This window comes from Cajanus cajan, chromosome 1, assembly GCF_000230855.2.
Source record: "Cajanus cajan strain Asha chromosome 1, NIPB_CcT2T_4, whole genome shotgun sequence".
Classification (NCBI taxonomy): domain Eukaryota; kingdom Viridiplantae; phylum Streptophyta; class Magnoliopsida; order Fabales; family Fabaceae; genus Cajanus; species Cajanus cajan.
In genome coordinates, this window is record NC_138517.1 from 40,126,700 (window position 1) to 40,153,755 (window position 27,056).

A 27,056-nucleotide genomic window follows, 5' to 3' on the forward strand; every position below is an offset into this window, starting at 1 on the left:
AGAGAGTGTAACTAGTAAGCTAGAGAGTGTTACTAGCAATTGGGCCTAGAGATGGGCCTAGGCAAAATTTTACATATTAGACTCATTTTACTCCTAATTTTTCATAGATTTGATTTAGCTAGGTTTCATTCACATTGGATGAACCTAAACCAAATCAACATTTTTTCAAAACCGGTTGGAGTAAAATAAAGTCCATGAGCCGCCCACCTTGATTTGTGTTCACATTGCTTGTTCACACTCAAGCTTAGAAGCTTGAAGCACAAGCTTCTCCTTAGCTTGCTTACCAAGCAAGCTAAGTGAGTAGCTTGCTCTCCAAGCCTCTAGACCATGGATGGTTAGCTAGACCTTACCATGGTTCCTAGTGAACCATGGTTAAGGCTAGCTTGAGCTTCCTACTCCTATATTTTTCATTTTTCCTTCATTGTAAAACACTTTTGGAGATATTGAGAATTATTTTCTGAAGAATTGTTCAGATTTCTCTCTTCTAAAAGTCCCTAAACCTCTTTGATATTCATCCAATTCTCTTATCCCTTCACTAGAAGAGTGTGGTGAGAATTGAAGAGACTTATCTCTTCATCAAGGAGTGGCGTCTCTTAGGAGAGTTCTCCACCAAACCATGGTGGTTCTAAGGTCTCCTCCTCCATTGGAGACCTTAGCAAAGCTTAGGAAGAATCAAGGAGTCGAAGATCTAGGGAGGAACTTGAAGAGGATTCATATCGATCCGAATTCTCCAACAAATTTTCCATCATTTGAACTCTTTATTCTTGTACCAAATTACAACTAAAGCTAGAATCTATTCAATTAATCCACCAATTACATACTCTTTTATACAAAGATTATTTCTTACTTACTAATTTAGTTTATTATATCCTTAAAGTTCCCAAAAAACCCATAGACACCTTGTAGACCCCTAAAATTGTCCGGGTCAGGAAATAAAGCTTGAAGACTCTCGAAGACTGAAGGATAATCAGCCAGAAGGACTCCTCGAAGGCCCTAGGAGGGTTCTCTGTAGGTCTAGAGGTCTTAGAATAGCTCAAAATAAGGAAGTGGAGGGAAAAAGCCCAATACGGCCGTACTGAACTTAATACGGCCGTATTGAAGCTTCAATACGGCCGCAGCGAAACTCAATACGGCGTATTGAAGTTTCTGAAACTTCAATACGGCCGTACTGAAGTCAATACGACCGTATTGACACTTCAATACGGTCGTACTGAAGTCAATACGACCGTATTGACACTTCAATACAACCGCAGCGAACTCAATACGGGCGTATTGAAATTTCTGAATTTCAATACGACCGTATTGAACTTCAATACGACCGTATTGAAGTTCAAAAATTTCAATACGGCCGTATTGCCCCTGTAGGCCGTATTGCGCCTATTCCCTATAAATATGACGTCAATTGGACGTCATTCCACACTTTTTCACACTCAGTTTTGACTCCCTCCTTGAGTATTCTGGGGTTTTTGAGCAGTGTTCTGCCCTAGGAATCTCTCTGGGAGTCGATCCGACGAAGTTCCGGAATTCCGAGCACTTAGCTTGGAGATTCGAACCTAGTCGAAGGGAAATCCTCCGGATTTCCATAGTCAAAAGTTTTTAGGAAGGAGCGAGCGAGCTTGTAGAGCGAGGGAACGCCAAAAAGCTTCCCAGTCTTACTCAATATATAAAAGCACGCTTCAAGAGGTTTCTTCTTAAATCCTTCCTTTTACTGCTTTCTGTGTGCATATTTAAACTATCACCATGTAGATAGTTAATTTATAATCGCTTATAATAAATAGGGGTAATTTAGTAATTTTACGCTATCATTTTAGAAATAATCTGTCATAGGGAACCCGAAAGGGGCGCTGTGGGGTGCTAACACCTTCCCCACGCGTAACCGACTCCCTTACCCAACTCTGGTTGTAATGGCCAAAGTTGATTTATAAAATCAATTGCCTTATCCCTTTTTCCAATGTTTTGAGTAAAACATTGGTGGCGACTCCACGAACCCTCCTTTTGCGAAAACCACTAATCCATAGAGGGTCCCGCTTGGGATTAATATGGATTGGTGAATCATTTAATAAAATTGCTCGTTTGACAAGGTCTCAGTTTGAGAATACGTCATTCTAGCAATCCATATTTTTAAACAATTAAACGAGTCCAACCATCCTTCGCGAATGCCGAAAGCCCGTTTGGGCCGGTGGCGACAGATGGCGACTCCACTGGGGAAGCTTCGAGAGTCAGTCCCATTTAGTGACGGATTATTTTTAACAAATAATAGTTAAAATTACTTTATTACCCCTCACTTGTATGATAATATGTTTTATATATTTGGCTTTAAATAACTGTTGTTTGTTTAAATTTCCGCAATTGTTTGAAATAAAAATTGTACACAAACCTTTGCACACAACAGTTCCCTCTATACCCGGGGGCATGAGTGGTAATCCATAGGGAGTGGATGTTAGTACGGCCGGTTGATGGGTTTATAGGAGCCTATGAGACCGTTGTCGGAAAACATCACTCAAGGTGATAACCATGAACTCGAGTCCGACAGTGCGTTGGAGCTTTCCATCGGCTTACGACGAGAGGAATTGGGTCCCTATAATGGGGGCACCTTGGGGGCCTTTGACCAAGTGAGAACAGTTAGATCCTCCTTGAATATGCACTTTTCTGCAGGAGACCCCTACCTCGTGATTCGCTCGTGACTGTTCGTGGATGAGTGAATTGTTTGTGCATTGTTTATGTGAAATTGTTTGAGCATACATTGCATTATTTAAACATACAACATTCCCTTTTTTTTAAAATAAAAAATAAATAGGAATAAGAATCTTCCATTGCATGGTGTTAACATCTACCTTCATCACATAGGTAGTTTCCCTTTTCACCCAAGAAATAAATACAAAAACAAAATACCCAAAAAAGGAAAAAAGGGTTATTTATCCAAACCAAGCAATATCATGCATCATCTTAGGGACATCCTAAAAACATGATAATGCTTAGTTCAATAAACACAATGCATGCATATTCAACATCATCATCTCATGCATATAGATCATGGAGGGATCTAAGAATCATTCATTTCATACATCCCTCCTAGTAATTCAGTAATAAACATAAATAAAAAGAAAGGATTAAATCGATGCGTATGTTCAAAAATGGATCACATGCCGTTCGTTATCAAGTGTAAGCCAACAACCGCGCCAAGCGAGCGCACATCAACTCCGTTGTTGGTAATCAAGACAGACAAAGGGGAAGGTCCAACACTGTTAAGGATCACTACTCCAAGGCCTTTTCCCTACGAATCGAATAAGGCTGTGCCGTGGATATACGACATCCATTTTTCTGCCGACAGCGATATCTCTAACATCGCTGGACTTGGGGGCATGACTAGGAGTGGCAGGATCTACACTCCCGAAGATCTTCATGATAAAGCCCCCAAGAATAAAGAAAAAGAAGAAAAGAAAACCGAGGAAAATAAGGAATCCGAGGAGGAGACAGACAAGCTGTTAAAATATATCCGACAGAGCAAGTACACCATCATGGATCAACTTCATAGGACGCCAGCAAAGATTACGCTGTTGTCGTTGATCCTATGCTCCGAACCGCATCGGCAAGATCTGTTGAAAGTCTTGAACGAGGCATACGTGTCGCACACTATCTCCCAAGACGAGTTTGAGGGGATTGTTAGTCACATCAAGGCTAATGATCACCTCACCTTCATCGATGAAGAAATCCCCGCCAAGGGATCAAACCACAAACAAGCCCTTGCACATCTCTATAAAGTGCAAGGAGTATTACATCGCTAAAAGTCTTGGTAGATAATGGATCTTCCTTGAACGTAATGCCAAAAAGAACGCTCAAGCAATTGGCAATCAAGGGAGTCCAAATGCGCCCGAGCAATATGATCGTTCGAGCCTTCAATGGATCTAAAAGAGAAGTGGTGGGAGAGATCAATCTTCCAATCCAAATTGGACCCACTATCTTCAACGTCGAATTTCAAATGATGGACATCACTCCCGCATACAGCTGTCTCCTCGGCCGACCTTGGATTCATGATGCGAAAGCTGTTCCTTCTACGCTCCACCAGAAAGTCAAGTTCATAATGGGTGACAAGCTGGTGACCGTGCAAGCTGAAGATGACATACTCATCAGCAAGCCATCCACCATACCTTATGTGGATGCAGCAGAGGAAGCTTTGGAAACCGCCTTCCAAGCATTGGAAATCGCCAATGTCGAAACGTTTCCCCGAGAAATGAAGAAGGTAGCTCATACGCTCACAAAGAACGGATACTTGCCAAGACAAGAATTAGGCAAGGACTCCCAAGGAATCCCGGAGCTACCCATTATCAAGGATAATCCGGGGAAACAAGGGTTAAGATACAACCCTAACAAAGATCAAAGGACGAAGAGGAACCAAGATCCTTCTCGACGTTCTTTAAGCCAGATCTTTAGGAAGGCCGGTTCACAATCGTCAAGGCCGGTCGTCGTCATCAAAATGTTTTTTTTCCTTCTAATAGGGATGTGTAAATTCAGTGACTATTAGAGATCACTCCTCGGGGACAGCCCGACCCCCGAGCCTCGATAGGGCACATGTTTCCATCATGATTACAATAAAATCATTCTTCATAATTTCTTATTGCTTCTTTTCTTGCTTGCAATAAAATTCTAAACCACATTATTTAACCCTGTTTGAATGAACATGAATGAGGTTAAAATCGTCTTAAAAATAATAAACCCACATCTTTTTATGTGGAAGTGTGTGTGTCAACTTGGAGCACCTTTTCTTGGCCTCAATAAGTGCCATCATGGATAAAGAAATCCTAAAGAGCAAAAGACCCGCTAGGAATCCCACAAAAGGGTGACCTAGGCAAAAGTTAGGGTTACAAAATAAGACCAAAAGACCCGCTAGGAATCCCACAAAAGGGTGACCTAGGCAAAAGTTAGGGTTACAAAATAAGAGCAAAAGACCCGCTAGGAATCCCACAAAAGGGTGACCTAGGCAAAAGTTAGGGTTACAAAATAAAAACAAAAACCCGCTAAGACACCACAAATGGGTGTTTTAGGCAAAAGTAAGAGCCATCAAAAAAGAAAAAAAACAGAATAAATCCATGATGGTACCATCAATTGAATTCAACAAAGGGGCTCAAGAAAAGCTATCCAAGTTGTCAAAGCACAATCATTAATAACAAAGATGTGCTTAACCTCACAAGTGTTTAAACAAACAAACCTAAACACAATAAGCCTACCATGGCCAGCCATTCTTACAAAAAACCATTTTTCAAAAAATAAAATAATCCCCTCTAAAACACAAACTTTTGAAAAATATACCCTTTCCTTCTTTTCTCTCTTGTCCCAACGATTTTTGAATAATCTAGTGGAAACATGGAGATATAGTGGTCAATAGGAGGGTTGACACATCTTCTAAAGAAAGGGAAGGATCATTTGGTTGATGACACCAAATCTCAAATATAATACGCATCATTCCTCGGTTACAGAAGTCGGCAGCGCACAGTCCGTCTGGAGGAATGGAAAAATCCAAACACAAAAACGCATCGGTTAATTCTTTTGAAAAAAGAATCAAATAGAATTAGGTGCATCATACTGCATACATGCATACAGATGATAGGTGTACTGGAAGATCACTTATTCTCTGTTTATTGAAAAAACAAAAAAAATAAATAATATAAATTTCAGAAAAAACAATGCGCCTGTACCATGTTCAGTACACCCGTACTAAAATCAGGGTTATGAACAAAATTTCAACTCAATACGGGCGTACTGAAATGGATGCGGCTGTATTGGCCATAAAGAAATTTTCAAAGACCTCGTCATGAGGCAATTGCATAAAATAGAAAAAATAGAAAAATTGCTTGTGTATGACAGCAGTCAACAAAAGCCGAAAATGAAAAAAGGCAAGGATATAGAAAATCCAACAAACAAGATTGCACAGAATAACTGAGCCTGGAGAGGCTTGCCGAAAGAATACTCTCAGAATAACTGAGCCTGGAGAGGCTTGCCGAAAGAATACTCTCAGAATAACTGAGCCTGGAGAGGCTTGCCGAAAGAATACTCTCAGAATAACTGAGCCTGGAGAGGCTTGCCGAAACAATACTCCCACAGAATAACTGAGCCTGGAGAGGCTTGCCGAAAGAATACTCTCAGAATAACTAAGCCTGGAGAGGCTTGCCGAAATAATACTCTTTCAGAATAACTGAGCCTGGAGAGGCTCGCCGAAATAATACTCTCAAAATAATTGAGCCTGGAGAGGCTCGCCGAAATAATACTCTCTCATAATAACTGAGACATTTCTATACAGAAAAAGCCAAAAAATGACAAAAAAGGCAAAAATACAGAAAAAGCCAAAACACGACAAAAAAGGCAAACATACAGAAAAAGTCAAAAGTCGACAAAAAAAAGACAAAGATTTCACATCTTTCAGAATAATTGAGCCTGGAGAGGCTTGCTGAAATAATACTCTCTCAGAATAATTGAGCCTGGAGAGGCTTGCAGAAATAATACTTCCTCAAAATAATTGAGCCTGGAGAGGCTTGCAGAAATAATACTCTTTCAGAATAATAAAGCCTGGAGAGGCTCGCCGAAATAATACTTTCAGAATAATTGAGCCTGGAGAGGCTCGCAGAAATAATACTCCTTCAGAATAATTGAGCCTGGAGAGGCTCGCAGAAAGAATACTCCCTCAGAATAATTGAGCCTGGAGAGGCTCGCAGAAACAATACTCTTCCTTCAGAATAGTTGAGCCTAGAAAGGCTCGATTCCCCAGAGATATCTCAAGCTTACACTCACGGGCCAAATTCCCCAGTGAAAGCTATCAGAATGCGATCAGCGAAATCCCCAAAGGAGGCCTGATCATCCAAGAAAAATGTCTAAGGACTTTAAACTTCCCCAATGGAGGATAGCTTTCCAACTCAAAAGCGATGAGTGAAGCTAAGCCTGAAGAGGCTTTCTAAATAATACTCTGGGATGAATAAAAACTTCAAATCCCCAATCGCCTACTAAAGAGGCATCTCTTCAAAAGGAAGACCAATAAACTATTCCCCAAGTGGAATTTGGCTCTCAGCCTAACAAATGAACGTCAAGATGATCTGCCTAACAAAAGAGGCCAATCAACATCAATCCCCAGTGGATGATCGCCTATCCAAGAGGCATCCCCACAAAAGGGGAAGAAAATCAAAAAGATTAATAAGTTTCCCCAAACGGAATTTGGCATCCCGCCAAAACATCGAACATCAAGACTATCTGCCTAACAGAAGAGGCCAGTCAAAAAATCAACATGTCAACATCCCTAGCGGATAACAGCCTACACAGAGGCTACAAAACCAGAAAAGTCAAAAAGAGTCACCCGAATAAGGATAACCGGGATACTCCACCAACGTCGACAGGACGTCAGCCAAACATAAGGCATTGCTCAACTCAGAGAGAAAGAGCATCTGTGTCTATACCCCAAGGAGTCAGAAATTCCCCAAGGGTACCAACAATGCAATGCAAGTTGGGGCACAGGAACCTGTGAATGACTGCACATCCCCTAGACGGATCCCTGCGTTATCCAGCCCTCAGTGGCACAAAAATCAAAAACAATCGTCGAAGCAGCATCGTGGACTGTGGAGACAAAATCAACATCCAGAATCCCCAGCGGATAACAGCCTACACAGAGGCAGCAAAAAATCAGAAAATCAAAAAGAGTTACCCGAACAAGGATAACCGGGATACTCCACCAACGTCGAAAGGACGTCAGCCAATCATAAGGCACCGCTCACATCAGAAAGAGCATCTTTGTGTCTATACCCCAAGGAGTCAGAAATTCCCCAAGGGTACCAACAATGCAATGCAAGTTGGGGCACAGGAACCTGTGAATGACTGCACATCCCCTAGACGGATCCCTGCGTTATCCAGCCCTCAGTGGCACAAAAATCAAAAACAATCGTCGAAGCAGCATCGTGGACTGTGGAGACAAAATCAACATCCAGAATCCCCAGCGGATAACAGCCTACACAGAGGCAGCAAAAAATCAGAAAATCAAAAAGAGTTACCCGAACAAGGATAACCGGGATACTCCACCAACGTCGAAAGGACGTCAGCCAATCATAAGGCACCGCTCACATCAGAAAGAGCATCTTTGTGTCTATACCCCAAGGAGTCAGAAATTCCCCAAGGGTACCAACAATGCAATGCAAGTTGGGGCACAGGAACCTGTGAATGACTGCACATCCCCTAGACGGATCCCTGCGTTATCCAGCCCTCAGTGGCACAAAATCAAAAAACAACCGTCGAAGCAGCATCGTGGACTGTGGAGACAAAATCATCACAAATCCCTGAAAAGGAGATATTCACGCTACCCCGTCGTCACAAACACGGAGGTATGCAGCTTCCGGCTCGAGCAATGAGCGAAGCTATCTCTGGAAAGGAGGTACTCACTGCTTACCGTTGTCACATGGGTACTTAGCTTCCGGCTCGAACAAAGAGTGAAGCTAAGCCTGGAGAGACGGTACTTACAGCTTCCAGCTTGGGCAACAAGCAAAGCAAGGCCTGGAGAGGCAAAACTCACACTGCTCACCGTCGTCACAAGGATACTTAGCTTCCGGCTCGAACAAAGAGTGAAGCTAAGCCTGAAGAGGCGGTACTCAACCATCAGCGTCATCAGAGGCGCGTTGATGTCCAACTTCCGGCTCGGGCGTCGAGTGAAGTTGACCTTGGAGAAGGTAAACTCAGCTACCGAGGATGTCAGAAGCGCCGAAGTATGCACCCACCTGGAGAGGCTACTCAACATTTTTCCACCGGAAGACGCTACAAGTCAGAAGGTCGGCACAATACCCGGACAATTGGGTCAACTCCTTTACTTGTCAGCCGATACACCAAAAGGCCGTCCGACTAAGTAAAGGGGGGGCAGCTGTAGACCCCTAAAATTGTCCGGGTCAGGAAATAAAGCTTGAAGACTCTCGAAGACTGAAGGATAATCAGCCAGAAGGACTCCTCGAAGGCCCTAGGAGGGTTCTCTGTAGGTCTAGAGGTCTTAGAATAGCTCAAAATAAGGAAGTGGAGGGAAAAAGCCCAATACGGCCGTACTGAACTTAATACGGCCGTATTGAAGCTTCAATACGGCCGCAGCGAAACTCAATACGGCGTATTGAAGTTTCTGAAACTTCAATACGGCCGTACTGAAGTCAATACGACCGTATTGACACTTCAATACGGTCGTACTGAAGTCAATACGACCGTATTGACACTTCAATACAACCGCAGCGAACTCAATACGGGCGTATTGAAATTTCTGAATTTCAATACGACCGTATTGAACTTCAATACGACCGTATTGAAGTTCAAAAATTTCAATACGGCCGTATTGCCCCTGTAGGCCGTATTGCGCCTATTCCCTATAAATATGACGTCAATTGGACGTCATTCCACACTTTTTCACACTCAGTTTTGACTCCCTCCTTGAGTATTCTGGGGTTTTTGAGCAGTGTTCTGCCCTAGGAATCTCTCTGGGAGTCGATCCGACGAAGTTCCGGAATTCCGAGCACTTAGCTTGGAGATTCGAACCTAGTCGAAGGGAAATCCTCCGGATTTCCATAGTCAAAAGTTTTTAGGAAGGAGCGAGCGAGCTTGTAGAGCGAGGGAACGCCAAAAAGCTTCCCAGTCTTACTCAATATATAAAAGCACGCTTCAAGAGGTTTCTTCTTAAATCCTTCCTTTTACTGCTTTCTGTGTGCATATTTAAACTATCACCATGTAGATAGTTAATTTATAATCGCTTATAATAAATAGGGGTAATTTAGTAATTTTACGCTATCATTTTAGAAATAATCTGTCATAGGGAACCCGAAAGGGGCGCTGTGGGGTGCTAACACCTTCCCCACGCGTAACCGACTCCCTTACCCAACTCTGGTTGTAATGGCCAAAGTTGATTTATAAAATCAATTGCCTTATCCCTTTTTCCAATGTTTTGAGTAAAACATTGGTGGCGACTCCACGAACCCTCCTTTTGCGAAAACCACTAATCCATAGAGGGTCCCGCTTGGGATTAATATGGATTGGTGAATCATTTAATAAAATTGCTCGTTTGACAAGGTCTCAGTTTGAGAATACGTCATTCTAGCAATCCATATTTTTAAACAATTAAACGAGTCCAACCATCCTTCGCGAATGCCGAAAGCCCGTTTGGGCCGGTGGCGACACACCTATAGAATCACAATTTCATATAATTAGATAGAATTACTATGACTACTTATCAATTACTTTCAACTAGGGAACAAAAGAATCATATAGAACACAAAACACGTGTTACAATTATAGTTTTGGGGTTTTCCTCTCAAAAAACATACATAATAGAACAAGATTGGGGGCCAATCTCTTATCCTGCAGATATCCTACATCCCATAATGAGATTACTCATTCCCCCTTATCTCGATAAGCAATTATAGACAACTACATGCCTCTAGGGTGGTCGCCTTCTAAATCTCTTGACAGCTCCTTAATTTCTTCAAATCACAGAGGGCGGAGAGTAAGCATTAAAATTACAAGTGTAATCTTAATATGTTCATAACCCTAATTTATAGATTTTCTCCTACCCTTATCTTCTTTTTAGAAAAAAAAAAGATAAATATTCTCAAATAACCTACAACCTAAATCATATATTTTTTGGATACATTTAATTAGATAATTATTTAAAATACATACATATTTAAATAAGTTAACTCCATTATGTTGACCATCTTGAGGAAGCATGAATGAAGATGTTCTTCTTTAGATTTAGTTATTCTTCATCAATGAACATTCAAAAGTTTTTTGAAAATTCATTTAAAACTAATCAAGAACAATATAATTGATTATCTTTAAGCATAATCGATTATCATAAGTAGACAATTGATTATCAAAAAGACATAATCAATTATATGGGGCATATCTCATATTTGGTTGTGCATTAATTGATTAACACTTAACATAATTGGTTAATTTGGTCTTGAATAATCTCTAGGTCTAATCAATAACAATATAATCAATTATACTAAGTATTAATCGATTAACTCTATTTCTCTCTAAACATTATAAATATTTTTCTCTAACTGGTTAAGAAGTAACCTATTCAAAAGAGATAAGTTGATAGTTTTTCAAGAATTAGTACTTGTTTCGTCAAGAATGTTTCAATAATTTTTTGAAAACTCTATTTTCATTCAAAGAATTTAGAGTGTGATCATCCTGTAAGAAAGTTAATCAAGCTCAATAGGAGAAGTCTTTTCATACCAAACTTCATTCTTTTCAAATTCATCATAGTTAGGTGATATCATACCAATTCATTACTTCTTGTTATCTTGCTAACTTTGCACCTAGGTTTGGTGTAGTGGTGTAGTAGGTTTCTACACTAGTTTGAGTTTCTTGATAGGTTTTCAACAAACATCTCATTTTTTAGTGGTGTTGCATTTTGCTTGTGGTTGAGTGTATGTAACATTGATTTTTCAAGAATAGTGGAATAATCCATCTCAATTTGATTGGATTGAAAATGGATGTAGGTTCGAGGAAAATCAAACCATTGTAAAAATATTTCATGTGCTTTTTTTTTCTCTTATCTCTTTATTTGTTCTTGTTCTAAAAAAAAAAGGAATACTAAAGAGTAACAAGAATTTTTGTGTAAGTCCTATAATCAAATGATTGAAGAAATTGTCTTTAATTGAAATTGAATGTAAAATCCAATTCACCCAACCTCTTGGTTATTGTTCAACCACTCTTTTCTTACACATTATTCCTTTGAAAGCTCTCTTAATTGATTAAAACCTTTTATTAATTATTTAGAAAAAACTTGAGGTGGTATAGTGCTGCCAACATGAAGCCTATGTGTAGGTTGATGCACAACTTACTCTTCAACATGTTTATATTGAGATCTAGCTCACATGATACGTTTTTTATGTAGATCGCTTTTGTATCTACCATTTGTGCTTAAGGTTTTCTCTAAACATACCAAGTTTGGAGTTCAACCACAAGAGGTCATGTCTCAACCAAAAAAATCATAATAAGAGCAAAAGAGCACTCATTCTATATAAAATGCTTTTCACAAGGTCATTAAGGTCATCAACATCGACACCATTGACTATTAGAATGGAAAGAGGGTGATAGAGATCAACCTCACCACCCTAAGCCAAATGATGATAGCTCATATCTTTCCTAGCCATAAGAGGAAGAGCTTGGAGCTACAATCTAAAGAAAGTCTTGAGCACAAGACCAAGAGACTTACCATTGGCCAACGTTCTACATGTGGCCCTTCTACTTCCCTAAAATTCCAGCCACTACCTTCACAAAAAAACCTCACATGCACCTTCAGCCCAAACACAAACCTCTTTAGAACCACAAAAAACAAAAGCACTTTCCCTTTACCAATAATGTCTCGCCATCATCATTCACCACTCATCATCAGACCTTAATGATACGCCCCTCTTGTTTCATCTATCCTGACCACAAGCCACTCTCTCTCACCAACCTACACTCATAGAAATATCTTTTGAGCAACAACAGTCCAAAAGAGGACATTTGATGTATGAGTTCCCTATTCACAAAACACAACATCAGGGGAAGCTCAGTCTGAAGCAAGCACAATGTCTCTCATTGAAAAAGGAGAAGCAAACCCAATATAAATAGTCAAAGTTCGCTACTAAAGAGGAAAAAATCTTGTAAGAAGTATTTTAAGCACCTGCTACTAAAGTTGCTAAAAAAAAGTGAAATAGAGCTAGAATAGACTCTAGAAGACTTTCTTATAAAAGAACATTATATTGTCTCTCTACCTAAGACATTCTCTAGGTGATGTAAGACATGAACCATCCTTAAACTACAAAGCAAGCTCAACATCTCCTCACAAAAAAGGCTTTTGTAGCCAAATATCGCCACTCTCCCCTCCCTCTTACACTAAAGCCAATGTAGATTGAGCATCTATCATCAAAGTAATTGTTGCTAAAGTCCCTTTAGCCTCCCCACAAGTCGAAGAAGTTCCAACAAATCTATTTACACCATCTATTTTTACAATGGTTCCCCCTATGGAAAAATCTTCTAATAATGTAGGTATTAAGGAAGTCTCGTAGACTTTGAAGAGATTGTTGGAGCATAAGCAGGAACAACATATGAAGTTGCATTGTCTACCCATGACATTGGTGTAATTGACATTGAACCACTAAATGTGGATGCATAACTAGTGGAACTAGACCCAAAAAGCCTTAAAAAATATACCTAACAAGTTCCACCTAATGAAGCCCATCAAGAAACAAGTTTTTCTTATGAAGATCTGGAATAGTTTATGGAAGAGATAATAAATGAAAAGTACAACCCCATTTTTGTTTAAGTAAGCGATCCTCCTTAAAGATCATCTTACTAGAACTTGGATGAATACTCTATTAGAGGAATGATCGGGGTATTGTGTTTTATCCTTGCATTGAGCTAGTGATGGAGGTGAATCCCCATAATTTGTATGGCCAACATCATTTGGATAATCAAACCATGGAGTCCATCAGACAACTAAGGTCTGAGCATGAAGGCGCATGTTGCACGAGGATCGCCATTAAGCTTAACTATGAAGGTTTCTCACATAACTTTCCCTTTATGATTGGCAAAATCCAAATACTATGCTGGATTTATCCTGGATGACATCTTATCAAGTTGAGTTAAGATTCAAGACTATGTAGCATTCCATCTGCATAGGGAAAGAACAGACCTCTTGATACGTCAAAGATATGAGTTATTTGCATCACACCAAATCTCATTAATTTAGAGCGTCTATAGTCAACAAAGATTACCCCATTTTTGTTGACAAAGATGTTAAGTCAGATGAAGCAATTCCCAACAAGGTTTTGAACATGACAAATATAATACACATCGTTATGACTAACCTATGTGTCAGTGTTTCAGATAAATATAAGAAACAGGAAAAACTAAAGCATGAAGCAAGGATCAATCAAACCAAGCCAAATGATAAATGGAACATGAGATGTGCACCAGACGATAACAAACATTAGACTAAGATATGTTAATGACAACCTACAGCGCAACATAAGAAATCAAACGCAAGGCAAAAACAAATATCAAACAAGACAAAAGTTGACTTAGCACCAAATAAACATTAGATGAAGCTCAATGGTCAATTACACAAAGGTCAACAAAACAAGTATCAGTCGATGGATAACCTAAGACGAAGAGATATTCTAGACGAAATTAAAGTCATCCATCTTCACAACTGATCAGACAAAATGAAAAAGTCAAAGTCTAACTCTTAGACGGAGACCCAAATTCTAGACGCAAACGAAGAATGTTGAAATGCGTTTGAAGTCCACTAGTCACAACGAGAAAGATCATATATCATCTCCATTTATAAGAAAAGCACACGAAGTTATCAAAATATGAAAAGAAAAAAGGAGAATAAAAGAGCGCGAATTCACAAGTCAAAGTTGCGAGTGTCAAAAGTAAGTACACCTACTTTTCAGGAAAAGATAACACCTCTGTAGCTACACTAACGAAAAGAGAAAAGAAATACCTATGTCATGATTGAAGTTAGACACAAAAGCGAATAAACTACTGAAGAAGACTTCATGTAACACAGATCTAGAAAGCAAACATTTAATGCAAGATCAAACGCATTAAATGAAAAAGATCTGTGTAGCCTTGAATGAACGACTATCTGCACCAACGGGAAGCTCCTCCTCAACGGACACATTCTAATTCAAACAACAGGCAGATTTATCACAAGGCTATAAATATCAAGATCTGAGAAGAGAAGGGAAGAGGAGAGAAGCAACAAGATATAAGCAAAAATCAAGCGTCAAAATAAACTTACATCTCTTCTTGTTCAGATTTGAATATATGTGTAAAACTAAGATAGTTTATCTTAGTGAGTGTAGAAAATACCCCATCCTCTCTACGAGAGTTACATACACACTCTAAACACATATCCTTGTAAAACCAAGGTTGAATACCTTAGTGAGTGTAAAAACCATACTATTCTCTCTGTGAGAGTTACATACACACTAAAAAACATATATTGTTTGTAAAGCCTGAAGAGGCTAGTGAAAGAATACTCGGAGAACCAGAAGTGGTTTAAGAATACTAGCGTCGACGAGTGAAGTTGACAAACCCAAAGTGGTTGAGAATACTTGGAGAACCAGAAGTGGTTTAAGAATACTAGTGTCGACGAGTTAAGTTGATGAACCAGAAGTGGTTAAGAATAATTGTAATCCGTTGTGATTAGTGGAACCCTTCAGTTGAAGGAGACTGGACGTAGCTCAGGATGAGAGAACCAGTATAAAACTCTTTCCATTGTTAACTTGTCTTACAAACGCAATTTTATATTGATATATCACACTGGAAAAATTTCGTCTACTACTTATTTTCTAAATAATATTCAGACGAAATTATATTTGCTTAACTTAAGAAACTATTTTCGAGTAGACGATAGATCTTCAGACGCAAAGTTTCTTTTAAACAATCTTGCACAATCTCTAAGTGCTTGAAATATCATTTTCAGACGGAAAGAAGTCCCTTTGTGAAAATGTTTTTAAAATCCTTCGTTCACACACATTCAACCTCCCCTTCTGTGTGTTTTCTGCTAAAATTCACAAGAGACTTAGTTTATGTCTTGATGATTAAAGAACATCTCTCATGTTTAAGAGAGTGAAAATTGTATTGATGTGTGTTTAAGATTTGTTAGGCATGTTTGCTTTGTGCATAGTAACTTAGTCATATATTTCTTGTTAGATGATGATTGATGATGAAAAGAAATTTAAATTGGTTTTAAACTTGAAAAAATCAAGAATTTAAGTCTAACACTCAAAATAATTGATTATCCACTTGTAATAATCAATTATTTACATTGTGTTTTCTCTTTTTTAGAAGCTCAATGTAAGAATCGATTATCACTATGTAATAATCAATTATTTTAGAGTCAGTAATTTGTAATACTTGATTGTTCTAGTAAATAATTTATTATTCTAGTAAATAATTGATTAAAGTGTTCTTGACTAGTGTCCAGTGTTGATTCTATTAATAATGTGTGTGTATGTATGTATGTGTGTGTATATGTATAAATATGTTATTTATATGGATTCGAGTTAGATTCTAGATGTGTTATTTTGAGGTGTACGTATCTTTGTGTATGTTGTATATTTATGTGGTTTTGATTAGTTGTTTGGACATAGAAGTGATTTTGTAGTATGAGATGAGATATTGTTGTTTTGAGGTGTTTATACAGGCATGTGTATCATGAATGTGGTGAATGATGCATTGTAGACCATTATACTGAATTGGTACTAAGAGGGAAGAAGACTGATCACCTTCCTTCTCATCTTAGTTAAGTGAAGTATTGTGGCATGCAACTCATTATTCCAGGAGCATGTATATGAATTTGATGTTTGATTGTATGTCAATACATGTTGCACTTCATATGGTGGTGAGTTGTGAGTAGTGCATAGAAAGGAGTAGGAATAGTAGGACATCGGAGAATAGGAACATAAGATAAAATCTGGTCTTTCTGAGTGAATTTGAGGTTGTTTTAGAGCTTAGGAAGTTGAAATACTGCAAGAAGTATGATAATTGAGGTGAATAGGTGCTAAGGGTGAAATTTGGAAATCTTGGAAAATGGATATATATAAGGACTGGGGACCGGAGGGTCTCATTTGTCAAACAGAGACAGATTCTAGAGAGAGGAAGTAGAGAGAGAGGCTCTAGTCCAGAGGGAAGCTGAGGACACATTTGAGAAGCTTATCAAGCTAGGATCAATCTTCACAACTAGAGTTTCAAGAGATTTATCCTCTAAAAGCTTGAAAAGTGAGATTGAAGTTTGAATTGGGATTTGAGGGTTTTGTTCAAATCTTGCATTTATGAAGGTTTTGAGATAAAGGTAGTACTTATAAGACTTAATCTAGTATGTATGGGTTTGAGATATCACATTGATTCCATGATTTATGCATGATTGAGGCTAGATTGAGTGGAAAGGGTTTTGGTTGGTTTTCTTCATGATTTTCATGGATTTATGGTTAAAACTTGATTTTATTGCTTAATATGTTGTTTTTGGATAGTGTTTATGCTTTATAATGGTTCGAACTCGTGTAATTTGGATTGGGTTCATATTGGGAAGGAATTTTTGAGGTTTTCGGGGGTTTCTAGTTGAACATGCGTCAGGTGCAGTTCTTGGTGCTAGGTGTGCATTCATCAGGGACCACCATTGTCAAATCACACTGGGTGCGAGGTTAATTGAGCCAGGCGCGATTTGAAGTAGGAAGTCTCTGGATGGAACACGCTGGACGTGAGGGAACCATGCCGGGCGTGATAGCAGACATGGGCCTTGTGTTTTTGGTCACTGATATGGCGCCGGGCGTGATTTGAGCACGCCAGGTGTGGAGACTCATTGGGAGTCCCTGTCTGGAATTGTGCCAGACGTAGGATAAATGCGCCGGGCGTTGAGACCTCTGTAGGTCTCTGTTTGAGTTTGTGCCGGGCGTGATCTGAATGTGTCGGGCATGTGGTATATTTGAAGAAAGCCTTCTATAATTGAGTTTTTATGAAACTTTTAAATGTTGAATTATATCATCTTTTGATATTATATATTTGGTATGGAATGTGGCATAGTTATGGAAAAGATTGCATGTAATTATGGAATATGCTATGTGTGTTTGGTTTGGAAAACTAATAGGACTTAGAGGAGTAAGGTTATGGTATGGATTGGGAGATCTCTTGGTGAGATCTGGATATAATCTTTGGGAAAATATGAAATTTGGGAGCCCCATGGTGAGGATTCCAATATGAAACTTTTCCAAAAATTATATAATAAACCACTTCAGATGTTAGGTGGATTATGAAGTACTCCTCCAAGTATTCTATTTGCTACCGGTATAGGGGCAAGGCCGAGTCATACCGATGGATGAAGTGGCCAGGATCACCAGGGTTACGTGACGACATAACCCAACTGTATATTTTCCATGAGAGATTAGGTGTGTGACATGGGCAGGTGACATGTTCACTAATTCAACACTTGGTTTGGATGTGTTAAGGTCGTAAGTTGGTTTGGATGTGTTGGCTACTTCATGGGATTATACAGCGGTGTGACGTTCGTTTGGATATGGAATATGTATGCATTTGGTATTGTATACATTGGTTATGGATTCTTCATTATTATAGATTATGTATGCATTGGTATGGATATGTATACATTGGATTTTGGATTTGATTTATATTGGCATGGAGATAGACATGTAATAATGTTGTCATTCCCTTGGTATGGATAAAATTTGTTGATGAATATTTGTTTTGATGATATTTCATTTATATCGTACTATGGTTGGTTTTATACGTGCTAACCCTTATATTTCCATGATGTGGACTGTGATGATCTCACTATGTGGGGGAGCAGATCAGGTGTGAGGCTTTGGGATGGCAATGAGTCTTTTGGTAGCTTCTTTGAGGAGTGGCTAGACTTAGAGTTTGACCAACACCTAGGGTGTCTTATTTTGATGTCTTCATGATGTTGTATATTCATTATCTTTTTGGATGACTGTATAACCTTACGGATGATGACTCTTTTATAAAATATGTTTTATATGATGAAAAAAAATTATATGGTATTGTACATTTTCACTCTAGTGTAGTTGGCCTTTGCTCTCTTTTCTTTATTATATATTATTCTTGTATGTTGTTCAGTTGGTTGTTGTTATGGCAACCTAAGGCGGGTCGTTACATCCAGATTCACCAAGAACAAAATAACTGATTATCTATAAAAATAATCAATTATTTCAGTAAGAGAGTTCTAAAAATATTAGTTTTCAAACTCATAACAAATAGATCTGAAATGCTTGTAACTTTGTGAAATCTCTTGCAAAAAAGACTATGAAATCCTGTTTTCTTTGTGGAAGAATCCTTTGATCCTTCGTGGATAATTTCAAGAAGGGATTCGAAAATCATCATCATCCAACTAGAGAGAAAGTCTGAGCTACTTTGACTTTGATTCACCTCCTTGATTGATTTTGTATCCAAGTGAATTCATTCTAAATCTCTTTTATCATTGTTCTTGTGTAGGTTTCTCAAGATTAAAGGTTTTGTAATGGGTGACTACAAGGGACATTTCTTGGGGTTCAAAAAATAGGTTTATCTTTAGGATTCTAGGAGTTTATTGCATGTGAGTGTGTTTATAATACTCTGAATCTAAAGATAGTGAAAATCTTAAGCTTGATTTGGGACCAAATGTAGGTCACAATGGCAGTGACTAAATGAGTATAAATCATGGTGTCATTTCTCTTTATCTCTACACTCTTTATTTGAATTCTAGCTAACATTTATTGAATGTGTTTTTATATTTGAATCTTGCATATCATATAGAATTCAACATATAATCTTCTTTTAAATTATGAAATCAAACTTAACATTTTATCTCATATATCTAAATCAATAGATTTCTTTGGAAAGATTTTAAATTTTTTTTTGAAAATTAAAGATCTTAAAAACAAATTTTTAAACATCCAATTCACCTCCCTCTTGGATAAAACCATTTTTTTTTCTAACAGTTTTAACCATGGCACAAGGCATTCTACAATCACTAATCCCACCTACAACCAAGCCCTCTACTTGCATTGTTCTCTACCAACCGTGCTACCACTTTTTTTATCCATCACCTTTTTGTTTTCATTTTGTTATTTCTTTGCCTATGAATATTTACTTTATGTATACATACAAAGCCCTTGTAGTTATTGCTTATTCCTCCCTAGTACAAGAAGAGTCAATTTCACAATCTTCACCTATAGAAGTTGTTGAAATACTCGAGACAATATTAAAATTGAAGATAATGGTCACTACACTAATCATTGCACTACAAAGATCAACTCATCAACAACACCTCTCATAGAAATGCTACCATAAGTTACTCAACAAAATTCAATAGGACCTAAGCTTTGATGACTGTAACGACCCGACTGGTCGCTACACATAACACAACACACCAGAACACCACACAGAAAAGAACAAGTATATACATATAGTGTCTAGAATATATATATATATATATATATATATATATATATATATATATATATATATATATATATATATATATATATATATATACAAGGTCCAAATCTGGCTAGAGTTAGAGTGTACAAAATACATCCAGCAATGCTACACTAAGTAGCTAAATACAACAACAAAAACAAACGCTATCTGCCAGCTGCAGACTCTCCTCAGCACACCAACCTAACCCTACTCTGCTCCCATACATAATATGATCATCGCAGTCCAAACTACATGGAAACAACAAAGGGTAAACTAGTGAAAAGAATCAACATACATATATAAAAATATGAATGGTAAACAGCTACAGCTATCAGCACATCAACCAGCTTAACGACATCAGCTATAATATATCACAACACACCTCTCACATCAATCAACAATAACAGCGGTAAACAGCAGTAAACACACCATGCGTCGTCACGCATTTTAGTTAGTATTGGTTGCTTGTAATCGGTATAGCTCGACCTGGCCCCTATACCGTGGTCGCTTTGTACACGTGTGCCTCGACCTTGCCCACACATGAGACCACAAAGAACGTAGAGGAGAACAGCTAGTTACCACTCCAAGGGTCAGCTTTCCAGGGAGGGTGTTCAACAAATTGGGCTCTAAGAGCACCACAGCCACTCAAACCACACAATGGGATGAGGAATTTCAAAAACATCTCCTCTAGTCTTAGTGATCAACAGCTCAGCCTTACGACCTACAACAGCTCAGCCTTACAGCCTACAACAGCTCAGCCTTACAGCCTACAACAGCTCAGCCTTTCGGCCTACAACAGCTTAGCCTTACGCCCTACAACAGCTCAGCCTTTCGGCCTACAACAGCTCAGCCTTACGACCTACAACAGCTCAGCCTTACGGCCTACAACAGTTTATATCAGCAAGCAGCATAACACAGCATAAAAGTAATAACAGCACCGCATAGCGGCAATAACAGCACCGCATAGCGGCAATAACAGCACTGCATAGCGGAAATAACGGCATACAACTCAACTCAACAACTTACAGCATAGCAATATCAGCATCCAGCACAGCTAAACAACACAGCTCAACATTATACAATACATCATTTCAGCAATAACAACATACAGCATTAACAACTTACAGCAATAACAGCTTACATCCCAACTAGTAATATTCAACACAGCTTAACAACTCACAACATAGCAATATTCATCAATTACAGCTCAACATCATAATGCAGCATAAACATCTCACAGCACATCAAAATCATCACTCCGCTCAACAACATTCATCATCAGCATAAACAACATTCGGCACAGCTCAGCTTAACAGCAATAACAGCTCAACAACATACAGCATATTCAACACATAATACGGCTCATCCATCTTGCTTACAACTCATCTATCTTGTCAAATTACCCACCCAAACAACATCAATCAACCTAAGCACCTAAAACAACTTTCAACTTAAACCAAATCACTAAATGTGAAATGGCAACCTTCACAGAAAACAGCGCATCAGGAGTTATACTACTCCTACTATGCTCATCCTTATCTCATATGAAAGATAAGAAGATTTCCTACAACTCTCAATAAGACACCAAGTCATAATTCCTTCATATACCTTGTTAAAAATGATAAAAACTGCAACAGCTATCAGCAATGCTGGTAGCTTGACCCCTCTTCACTAAAATAACCATATTTGGAGTTCTAGAACTTCTTTTTGGGTGATTCTAGCGCCATTGGAAATCTAACATCCAAGGCTACAACTTTCATGAAGACTATAAAGTCAAATTCTGAAAAGCAAACGCACTCCCGGCGCAAATCTCAACTAGAGATTTCCCATTTCAAATCATGCCCGGCGCGAAGAACTGAGCCCGGCGCAACTTCAAACAGTAAGCCTCACCATTTCGAAAATTTCACCCAAAACCTGCAAAAATCAACATCCCAAGCACATGCAATCGGCCCAAAACATCACATTTTCAACCAACATCTCAAAAAGCATGCCTTTTTACACATGCAACATCAAACAAAGAAAATCCCCCGAATTTTCATCTAAACCCAGGAAATCCCGAAAACCCGTTTTCATCAAAACAACTCATCAATCATCAGAAAATCAGCCACTCAATGAGTTTATGAACCCATTTCCAACAAAATCAGCCAAAGAACTAGCTTCCCTTACCTCGGTGCGAAGAATCCGAGCTTCGGGAAGAAGAAAGGAGAAGAAGATGGAGGACGGACGGAGAAACTCATCAAAGAAGAAAGAAAACCCGCGCCTCTGCTAGCTTCCAACACAACTACTCAGCTCCACCACCTAATGGTTCCAAAGAAAGACCAAAGGCAAAGAGAAAACAAAGAAATTTGAGAGTGAATGAGGGAAGGAGAAGAGAGTATGAGAGTGATAGTGAGGAAGAGAAAAAGGGAACGGAAATGGGGTCTCACAATGACAATGAATCATCTTTAGACTAGTCACTCTGATACACTTTTTTGCTTTAATACTAGCTTTTGTTGGTCTCAAATGGGAGAGTAAAGCTTATAGTTTTTAAGTTTTTAAACTTTGCTTTATCTTACTTGAAGTCTTGTATAAAATTACATACAAGTTTATAAATTGCTCAATTTTTTTATCATTTATAATCTATGATGATATGCTTTCATTATAAGAAAATTGTCGTATAGTGACACTCTATAATGACCTAATACTTGTCACTAAAAACTACTTTTGCCCACACAATATTTACAATATATGTTGGTATATTGTTAAAAAAAAGTGTGGGTATAGGCTATAGTGACACCCAAAATATGTTGTTAATCTCATTCAAAATCAACACTAAAATTTGTGTATATGTCAAAACACTAAATATTGTGGGTATAGGCTATAGTGGCACTGTTTTGATATCGTTTTGGGGAGAGATGATGCTGGACATGACTTGGATCACGTCAGGCAAATTTGTTCTAAAAGAGTCTTTGACACCTTAGTGCTAGACGTGGAAGCAACCATGTCGGGTACACTTCAGACAGAGAGGTTCCTAATCTCTCCATGTTGGGCACGAGCATCACCATGCTTGGCATAAATGCAATAGAGAGGCCCTTAACCTCTACATGCTTGGTGTGAGTCCTATCTTGTTAGGGCATCATGTTGCTATTGAAAAGAACTTAAGTCTAAAGAGTAATCAGTAGTAGAGGACCATGTGAGGAGTAAATACTAGAATTAAAAGAATGGAATCAGAAATAATGATGATTTGTGTTTTTCTTTTAGTAATTTTGTATTATAGGTTAGCTTGTGCCTTAAGATTTTTATTTATTTAATGTTATTTACTATATTGTTAAAATAATTTTTATTTAACGAGATGTGAATCCTTTTACATCATGGAATTATATTTATATTTTTTATAATATCTTTTAAATTTAATATTCTTTATGAAATTTTTTTATTTATTATGTCTTAGAGTAAAAAAGTATTATAGGCTCAAAATAATTCATGATTAGTTTGCCACTCTCTCTCTTTTTAGAAACATAATGCTTAGAAAGCAACTACTCTTTATAAAAAATTATAGGAAGAATGTAAAAAAAAAAAATTAGTGATGTATATAATTAGATAAACATAATTATTACTTTAACGTTATCTAGATTTAATAATAATATAATATAATCACTATTAATTTTAAATAATTTAATATAAATAGAGACAATTTTAAACAGTTATTTGATCATATGTAAAGTATATAGATTATTGTCTGATTAGTGTATGATAAGAATGCGGTTTAAAAGTTGTTGCAAGTATATTTTTAAAATAAATAAAATGTAATATTTGTCAGTTTTAATTAAAACCATCGGTAAATGTTTAATGTAAAAAAAAACTATTTTGCAATTGTATTAAAAGCCGGTAAAAAAAATCTATTCTACGGTAAATATTTTTAGCTTACGTGAATTTAGCAGTTATTTATAATGTTAGAAATATCATTTACAATGATTTTATTAATCACGAAAAACTACAAATTTAACTGCGACAAGAAAATATGGTTGCACAAGAAATATTAGAATTAAAAGAAAAAACTATCAGAAAAGAAAAACTAGATTAAGAAAAGTTTTCCAAAAAAGAAAAGGCATATAAAATACTAAAAGAAATGCGATTGTTGGATATGTAGTGAGGAAGGACATTATGCAAACGAATATACTAAATAGAACAAAACTAAATAAAAAATAAAAACAATAAAAATTTACTAAAAATTTATGATTTAGAGCTTTTAGAAATTGAATTAAGTGATTTAAAAAATAGTTTATACGAATACTCTATAGAGGAGCATGTATATGTACGCTACAAAAACACTCTTTGATAAATTGGAATTGCAATAAAAGTTTGTTCAAAATTATTTATTATTCAAACAATACATATAAACAAAAAATATGAATATATATGAATTTGAAAACTCTCTTTATAAGATTTATGGTAAAATTTGATAAAACTTTATTTCATATAATATCTATTTCATTTAGAATAGTGATTCTGTGTGCATATTAGGTAATTCTTCTCATTTCAATAATTTTTATTTATTAACTTCACATCCTTATCCTTAAAAAAGAAATAAATTCTTAAAATAAGTACAATATATCTAATTCTAAATATCTTTGATATTTGAAATTTAACATTTGAATTATATTTTTTCAAAAATTATAATATAATTAATATATTAAAAGGTATTTATTTACTATAAATTATTATAGATATATAAGATAAATATTTATACAGTGTATTATTAGAAATTGAAATTCGTCAACATATTTAAATATACTCCTTTTTGAAATACTTTTTGATTAATCTTAGTCTTTCATTTGCCCCCATCCGAACCTAAATAATTTGGATCTCATTATGATAGAACTAAAAATAATCTATTCATCAAATGAGACATTCAAAAATAGGATCAATAATTAAAATGATTGGTGAGACACTTGCATGTGCTATAGGATATATTAGAAGGATGTGTAAACACGGATACAAAAAGATAAACAACATTTCCTCTTACAATTATTTGAAAGAATATTTTAAAAAATAATTATTCTTTTATATATATAAAAAAAAAACTCTTAAACATGTCATAACTCATAAGTGACCAAATTTGTGATTGTGAATGGAAAATAAATTGGTTAAAATTTGGACCACCTTACATTTAACTTAAATAACAAATAAGTGGATAAAAAAAATAAAAATAACAAATGAGTAAAAACTACATAGATAGGTACACGAATAGACATAACCTTTTAGAGTATCTTTTTATGTTTGGAGGTTGTGAGAGTTATCTCTTAGTAAAGTTAAAGTTAGAATGGAAATTCCTTCTAATAAGTATAGCTTTTTTTTATACATATATCTATTAAACCCAAAATTAGGCACTTAAGGAATTCGAATCTCCTAAAATGGCTACATGAACATGTATTTTTTTAAAAAAGTAAACAATTTCCTTCACTCAACTTGTTGCATTAATGAGGTGAACAGTGACATCTTCCCTTAGTTTTCATTGTTTACGAAGTAGACAAAATAGTAAGTAAATCAGTTTGCTACTACAAGTTGGTTCTATTCTATCTATCTTATATCCCAATATTAGAAAACTTAAATAAATGAATAAAAAAATCCCCACTAGATACATTTTATTTTAAACTATTTAAAAGTTAAACATATAATTTAATCTTTATACATGTTTGTAAAAAACATTATTAGTTTAGTTCCTGTACATATAAATGTTACTGATTTGATCCACGAAATGACAACTACTTTATACATTCTTAATTTAATCCTTAAATGTATAATGTATTCTTAATTTGGTCTCTCCATCGTTAATTTTCAATTTGATCATTTAATAAATTGAAAACTCATGCCACTTGAAAAGACTAAAAATTATAAATTTAATCTAATTTAAACAACAAGAATGAATCTCACATAGGCAAATTGTGTTGTGTAGGGCAGGTCTAGTTTAACGCGTACTGAGTCCAGCCAACACAGAGAGGACTTTAATTCAACTGTGATGTGATATTGATATGAGGAAGCAATTGGGGGTCAATTTTATTTTATTTTTTTCAAATTAAATTGAATACCAAGATTAGCTTCATGATTTAACTGATTAAATTTATGGATAATGTTCATTGAAGTAGATAAAATACATGGAATTGGGAATTTCATTTGACTTAATTGGGCAGAGTGATGTGATTTTTGAAATTATTTGATGAAGCTGTGTTTCTACTAGGTGGTTCTTTGACTTACCATAATAACGTTATGGTCGGTAATGAGTTGAAATGAGTGGAGGTTAACTGGCCTCAGATTTGTCTTTGGAAAAATGAAAGGGAAAGAAAGAAGTGTTTTTGGGTTATTTGGATGAATGGGCCAATCTGTGATGTGATGTTATACATAGTGTTTCTTTGCAAGTATAGTATGGGCCACACTTCAATGGACTATTTTTCTCCCTCATAAAATCAGAATGCTTATTATTTCATCTCTTATTTTAAAAAAATGTTTTTCTTATTACTTTGATGCAAAATTAATTACTAACTTTTATCAAAAAAGAGAAAATAATGATATATACAATTCTAAAGTAATATATATGAGAGAGAAATAATATATTGGGAAATTATAAATGTCTTATCACAAAAAATATCAATTATAATTTTTTTTATCAGGGTGTTACAACTTTAAATGATGGTTTAAAAAAAATCAACATTGCTTGATACAAGTAGTAATAACTTATGTTTTGGTCAAATTATTCAATGTTTGAGTCCTAACTTTTGATATGTATTAGATTATGTTGGAATGAAATTATCCACTTAGTGTATGCTCGACTTTTCTTCGATGAAAGGTTTTTAGAATTTTTTTTCAATTAATTTTTATTTATCATAATTATTTATGATTTAAATTTTAATATTTTTTAAAATAAATTTTCAATAAATAAAAATAATTTTGTGTCATAATATATTATTTGTAATAAGTCTAAAATATAATTTATATATTTAAAATATTTATTTATATAAATTGTAAATATAATTTATATGCTGAAACATTATATTTATTTGCATATATAACTTATTATAAGT